The 7,256-nt window shown below is 46.2% G+C and overlaps 1 protein-coding gene across 2 annotated transcripts in view; it reads left to right on the top strand.

Annotated features, from left to right (window-relative positions):
- Nucleotides 1-984: 984 nt before the first annotated feature.
- FAM53A (family with sequence similarity 53 member A) overlaps nt 985-7,256 on the top strand; it is a 31,606-nt gene continuing 25,334 nt past the window's right edge. For both annotated transcript variants that reach the window (XM_026034178.1, XM_026034176.1), the window contains exon 1: nt 985-1,012. The gene's annotated coding sequence lies outside the window, so the exon portion shown is untranslated. The remainder of the gene's footprint in view (nt 1,013-7,256) is intronic.

Here is a 7,256-nt window from a genome sequence, read left to right as displayed (position 1 = left end):
GCAGGGAGCGGAGCACTGCAGAGGTAACTGCACGTGCGCACACAGAGCAGCAGGTTGCAGAAGGCTGACGCCTGCCAGAGGGACGCAAGGAGGCTGTTATCAGCTCCCACTAATAACAAACACCCGCAGCTTGGTAACGTCAGGCCTGCAGGCAACAGCGCGCGGGGCTGCCTTCTCCTCGTGGGGATTAGGCGCCCACGTAGCGCGGCCTCTGCCCCGACAAGCGCGCGCCGCGGCAGCTGCCCAGACACATCCCGCTTCCTCGCGGTAGTTGACTCATAGCTGCTTCAGAAAAACTCCCATAGGAACGTTTCTCGTGGAATAAGGAGCAGATGCGTGGGGATGGATTTATTTATTTATTTATTTAAATTCCCCTTTCTTCCTGGAAGGAGGAGGAAAATGGCCCAGCTCCCGCGGCGGGACCGCCACACGAGGCGCGGACCCGGGGGGACGTCGTCGTCGTCGTCGCCGCCGTCGCTGCTCCCGGTCCGGCCGCTCCCGGTGCCGCCGCCGCGAGGCGCTTCCCGCCCGCCCCCGCCGTCCCGGCGCGCGCGCGGGCCGCCGCCCTGCGCATGCGCCCCCCCCCCACCCCCACCCCACCCCGGGCAGCTTCGTGCTCCCGCACGCGTCCTCCCTGCGGCTCCATCCGGGGACGCGATGACATCATCGCCCTGGGCGCCATCGCTCCCGCATGCTCCCTGGGGAGCCAATGAGGGGAGCGTCCGCCCTGCCGCAGGGGCCTCTGGGGGCTGTAGTCTCGCACTGCGCTCGCCCCGCCCTCTGCCTTCAGCTATCACAGCTGCGCGCGGCGGGCCCGCCCCGACCTGCCCCTTGTGGGCCGGGCCAACGCTCGGGCTGTCCAATAAGAGCGCAGGTCGGGGGGCAGCGGGCGGGCGGGCGAGCCAATGGGAGCGCGCGGGGGGCGGAGGGGGCGGAGCCTGCTGTGTTTTGTTCGGTTGCCATTGAGGAGCGTTGTTCATACGCGCAGGGGAGGCGGCCCGCGCGGGCGCAGGTAGCGGCGCCGCGGGCAACGGCCGTTATGGGGGCGGGGGGAGGGTGGGTGAACGGTTGATGGCCGTTAACGGACGCGGGGCGAGCGCGAGGCCGGGGGTTGTGCGGGCCGGCAGCCCCGGGCCGGGATGGGGGGGATATGTGGGAAGCGGAGGGCCCTTCGTGGGCTGGGGGCCGCCCCGCGCGTGGGGCAGCCCGGGGTGACCGGGCCCAGCGGGGGCTGCGGGGTGATGGGGGTAGGGACACTCTGCAGCAGCACCCCCGTGCCGCCCTGAAACTGCCCATCCACCTCCCTGCGTGTGTGTGTGTGCGCATCTAGAACATATCGTATGTACATACGTGTGCGTGTGTTCGCGTGTTTGTTTATTTCTGCCGCTCCTCCCGCAGAGGCTCGGGGTTGAGGTTCGCTCCATTTTGCCCTTCCCTCGCTCCCCGCGCCCGGATCGCGCCGCGGGGGAAGGCAGGAGTCGCCCGGTGCCAACAACCCCCACCCGGCCGCGCGGGGAGCGCCTCGGGGCTCGCCCGGCCCGGCCCGGGGCCCCGGCCTGCGCGGGCGCCTCCGTGGAGGCCCGGGCCTCCCGTGGCATGCGAGAAACAGCGGCTTGCGTGTATAGGTAGGCACGTATTGAAGTGTGCCGAGACGGCTCCTCTTTCTGTTGCTCAAGGAGAGAGTTACGTCAGAGCCGTGCATGCTCCCAACAATAGCTGCCTGGCAAGCGGCTGCAAAAATGTTTTTTAGGATTCCTGGTCATAAACTGCATTTTCTTTTGTCTCTTTTTTTTTTTTTTTTTTTCCCCTTCTCCAGCAATATGAAGATCGGTTTTTTTATTTACACCTTAGAAGTGTAAAGACCTGTTGGGTTAAAAAGCACAAGCTTGAGGTTTGAGGGTAAATATGTGGCGAGGTTGTGTTGTCCTGGCTTTTCTAAGGGCAATAACATGGCTTTCTTCTGGCTTAGCAAAGATCTCCTTTCCTTTGCAGCCTGTGTGAAGGCTAAATAAAATCTTATACTTGAAATTTTGGGTGCCATTTAAAGAGGTCACATTAGGTCTTGTGGGATGGGAGACTGTCTGTTGTGGGTGATCCTCTGATCTAGCATTGCGTTAGTTACCTTGAATCTCCTCCCAGGGACCAAAAAGTTAAGTCATTTTTCTCTTTGGTTAAAACATGCAGCCATCAGAACTACCCAGAAAAGAGCTGCCACAAAAACAGTGCTTTGTAGTAGTGCTGGAACTTCGGGGCTGCTCGGCTGAGAGTGGCTTGGTGAGTCAGAGCAGATAAGAGACGGGCTTTTAATGTGCACGCCGAGCTCTAGGCCTCGGGATGAGTTGAGCCAGCTGGTCAGATCTATTTTCTGGTTCACTGTGCTTACATTAAAATTAGCTCCTGAGAACAGTTATTACAGCCTTTACAGTTACATGGCCTACAATTCATATGCCTTGCTGCAGAAAAATGCTTTTGTCAAAGCCATTTTTGGCAAGAACCAGAGAGCTTATGCGTGGCGTGGCAAGCAAAAATGTTTCGGGGTGTGTTTTAGTTGCGAGTTATCTGTTCTCTTTGAATTAGATGTACAAAGTCTGGTGTACAGTACCTGGCTGAGTAGTAAAAACTTACTGAATGGTAAAAACTTTCCTAATGAAATGCGCTTTTGCGATCTGGCTTTACTAGCAATGCAGCGTCCCTGGTCACATCAGAAGGGCTGGTATCCTTACAGTGATTGCAGTTCTGAAACTGCCTGGGCGACTTGTGCTCAGAGGCAGGGGACTTTGTTTTAGCCTCCCTACACGTGGCATGCAAAGTAGCTTAAAATAAGCGGGACTCTATATTGTTAACCTGGAAATCCTGCTTTAAAATTACATGTAATTATTTACTACATTATTTACTTTGAATTTCTAGGCAGAATTAGTTGCATTAATGTGGTATTTTCAAGGGTCTGTGTCACTTGTCTGTAACAAGATTCTACTCTTCCGTCATGTGGAAGAACACATGAGCTACGAGACATAAATTTAAAATGCTGATCTGCAAGATCGTACCCTAATGATATTATTTTGGGATATTCTATGTTGCAAAACTCTGGCTGTCCTCTAAAGGTCTTCACCAGCCAGTTTGTAATTCACATTTATTGTATCTTGAGAATGTAAAGTCAATTGAATAATTATAAATGGGTATTTTTAAGTAGAACTTCTCTGTTTTCTCCTGAATACTTTTTTTCTTTTTGCAGGATGGTTTGGAAGGAGTAGGATGTTGAAAGATATATTTATATGTATTTCCAGCTATTTGAGTTAAGCTTTGGAAGCTTAATATATGTTAGAGAACTATATTTATGAGAATCCAGTTGATAAATGAACAGAAAACTTGACAGTGAAATATTACTTTCAATTTATTCCTTTTGATTTTTTTTTTCTTTCTAAACCCTGCTATGTAGGATTTATTTGTCCTTCTAGGAATTCCTCTGGAGTCTGGTAGCCATTACTGAAGCTCCTTTTTTTTTTTTTTTTTTTTTTTTTTTTGGTTCCTTCTCTCTCTTCTCACCCCCTTCCTCGAGCGCGGTGCCCCCACATCTACATTCCTTTGTGCTCACAGTGATGATGGCAGTTCTAGTCACCTCCTGTGGTTTGATAGATTATTCCCTTTAGAAACATGTGTACATTCCCTTTGGAAACGTGTACTTAAAACTTTCCAAACATGATTCTTCCCCTGCCCTGCATTTATGATGCTTTTTTCAACGATTTGCTCTAAGAGCTTGTCCTTTCTGTTTGTGCTTTGAATTTTTTTTAGATTAGTTAAAAGTCTTGTTAAACCTTTAATGGAAAGTGCTAGTATTTATATCTTGACTAACATTTCTTTTTGCGTGTTTTGGAGGTAGCAATATACACAGCAAATTTGCCTTTTGGCAATAGTGATTTCCTTCTCTCCTGCAAATATGCAGGCGCTGTGGTCTGTTTTTCTTTTTTCTCAAATCCTCTGTTTACTTTAAATTTTCATTTTTATCTCTATAAAATAAACCGGTTGGGCTATTTTTAGATTACCACACTCTTGAGATCTGATATTTATGCAAGAGTGATCTTATGGGTAAATGCTCATAAAACCTTAACTTGTCTTTAGTTTTATTGCATCAATGCCTAAAACAAAAATAAATTTTTGATATATACCATGGAAGAGCATGCACCAGGCTCCTGTCTGCTGTTCCCTCGAAGTTATTTGAACTCTTCTGTTCTCCAGAAACATCTGTTTTAATGTAGATGCTATAGGAAACAAAGCTAATGATGGGGGGGCAGGGGGAGGAGGGGAGGACAGGGGACCCGAAATGTGTGAAGTGCTATATGAGCACTGCTGGGGGAGAAGAGGCTTAGGAACAAAGGGTAGCCTGATTCCCTAATTCTAGGGAAGAAATTCAAGGCTAGGAAAAAAAGCTATCTAAGCTCACTTTTTTTTTTTATTTTTTAAGGAACTTTTTTTTAGTCTGACTGCCAAGACCTGAAGAGTAGCCGTTTATGCTGACAAATTTTAGACATGTCATGAAGTTTTTCTGGTTAGTAGTAACTTGGCTGTCAGTAAGCTACTGTAATCCAGTGATGAAAGAGTTAATGCAAAAATCCAAGTCTTGTGTTTTTCTTATCTGCAGGCCCTCTGCTAGGGCTTGCAAAGAGGGATCAAGATGGTCAAATTTTCAGAAAATTGATTGCTTTAAGGATATTCTTAGAGCAAATTCTTTTTTAAAAAAATTAACATTTTAAACTTCTTTTGTTTCACATAATCTGACATGATCAAAATGGCTATTGAGGCGTTGTATGATTTTAGCAGAATCTGAAGTCAGGATGATGCAAGATTGATTCTTAAACATTGCCTTTCCTGCCTCTTGTGCTGGTTTGACTTTTTATGTTGGTTCAGTTTGGGGAATGTTATCAGCAAGCTGGCAAACTCCTCAGTTATTAAACTATTACTCTGTAGTGGGCAGAAGTAACTTCTGAAGGCCACATTACTGCTGGTTTTTAGGTTGGGGGAGTGAGAAGTAGTGTTGTTAATAAATTCATTATCTAGGTTAGGACTTAGCTTTCTGATACCCCTGTTTTTTTAATGCAAATGTTGAAAAATTAGGCTTTTAAAGTAAAGATTTTTTTTAATTTACACTTTTTTATATTATGTTATAAAAACAACTGATTGGCTTTTCTTTGAACTTGATTCTGTCTTATTGAAACAATATCGTTTATGGTTCTTGTATCTTGGTAATCAGAGCGACGGTTAGTCAACGTGAGTGCGATTCCTTGGAATTAGGTGTTGCAACACTTCAGGTTTGTATTTGACTTCTATTTAGGTACTGGAAAAATACTGTCAGGGTTTGGACAAATTGTAGGGCCAGAGACTTGGGCCTTCTGGAAGACCCTTGCCCAGTGCCCAGAACAGGAATTGCTCTTCAACATGCTTACGTCTGTGCAGGTAAAACTTGTAGTGTGAAGTTAACCAATACTTTATGTGGAGCTGATGTGAGAAGTGTCACTGCAGAGCTGCCTCTGTGTGCTGAAATGCCAAGGCAGTTGCTTGGTGTTGCTTTGTTACTGCAGGTCTCATGGGCTTGTGAAAGATCCCATATGCAATGGACTGTTTTCCCTTTGGAAGTGGAGCAGCGCCCACTTTAAGATGCACACATTCTTTACTGACCTAATAAGACCTCAGATGAGCCTGTGGTAATGGCCTTCGCTGCTCATCTTCGTTGTGGCTGCACAGTTTGTAATCATAAAGTATGCCCAACTTGCATCTTAGGCTGAGTGTTTTCTGGTACATGCTGTGTGATGCTGGAGTTTTTTTCTGGCATTCGAAGTATGCTTATAGGGCAAAGTCTTGTTTTAAAGGTAATGCCGTCTTTAATTCTCCCCTGCCTTCCCATTGAAAAATGCACTTATCTGTCTTTCCTTGTGTTTTGATTGAGTTGACCTCTTCCAGTTCTAGTCGTGTGAAAGTAAAGAAGGATGCAAATGGCAAAAAAGACCCATGTCCTTTAGATCCGTCAATCCCTATCCCTTTGTCAACTTCCAGAGCGCCAAAGATGGCCCTAACTTGCAGAATATGGAAAGTTGGTTTAAATTTCGGGACTTGGGCATGATGTAAAATGCGAATCGGTGCAGAGTTCTGGGAATGTGCTCGAGGCCAAATGGATCCAGACTTGCTGGTTTCTGTCTCTTTTGCAGCTAGGTGTGTGTGGTGTGTTTTTTTTTTTTTTTTTTTACACACCACGTGGAAGGCTGCGGAGGTTGCAGGTGCCTCTTATATCACTGTGTGAGCCAGCTTTGCTTTCATAACATAGGAGGCTTCTGTTCTGTGCTTTGCAGTGTGTGTGGGCTTTTTTTTTGATCTAGGTGCTAAGGCACCTAGAATTTATTTGTATGGCCAGGTAGCCTTTTGATGAAGGACAATTAAATAGTACAATCCTGAACCAGAAACCTTTTGGCTTAATTATGTCAATCTAATATAGTGGCAAATAATTATTCATTATGTCCTTTTGGAATTAAATGAATTGAATGTAGTAGGGTGTAGACTACTACTGTGCTCCAGAGTTTAATTTGATGCATTATTTAGTGGGGAAAGTAACAAAAACACCCTCAAATATCTATTTATGTAAATTGGCTAAAGTATGCAGGTTTTTTTGCAAGTATGCAATTGCAAGTATGCAAATGCTTTTTGCAATTTCTTTTTCTTTTTCTTTTGCAAAGTAGCACGAGAGGGGAAAGGAATGAGAACTCAGAGCCTTATCTCTTTGTGATTGTTTCATTTTTGATATTTTTAAACAAAGTTGAGGCTTGATGAGCCTGAGAGGCCTATCAATCTTGGGAGCTTAAACTGAAGTGCTGTCCCTTGCTGCAAGGGGCTGTTGAAAGATAAGATTTAATGGCAAAGTTGCTTTTGGGAAGAAGATCCTGCTGTTACTGAAAAGCATGGATGAGGTTTAGCTTGTTCACGTCTCGGTACGTGTGGTTATCCCCTTGGATACGTGTGTCCTTGCTTATCTCATAGCCTTCCATTATCACTATGTCCTGAGCAGAGCTGTCTGGTTCAATATTGAAATTGCTGAACTGACTTTTATAACAAATCAGAGCCATCCCTGGAAAGCTGAGGCTTTTCTTTCTCTATAACTGCTTGTTTCTAACTAGTGCATGATTTTTGTGCTTAAACTGTTCCTGAGAGTTTGTTCTGCATTTGAGAGGCTCTAGATTTTTACAGCTTAAATGTGAACTTCTGTTCTCTCAGCT

This window comes from Nothoprocta perdicaria, unplaced genomic scaffold (assembly GCF_003342845.1).
Source record: "Nothoprocta perdicaria isolate Ctin4 unplaced genomic scaffold, notPer1 scaffold_14, whole genome shotgun sequence".
Classification (NCBI taxonomy): Eukaryota; Metazoa; Chordata; class Aves; order Tinamiformes; family Tinamidae; genus Nothoprocta; species Nothoprocta perdicaria.
Note: the sequence above shows the minus strand (reverse complement) of the source record. Positions and strands in the feature narration are given on the sequence as shown.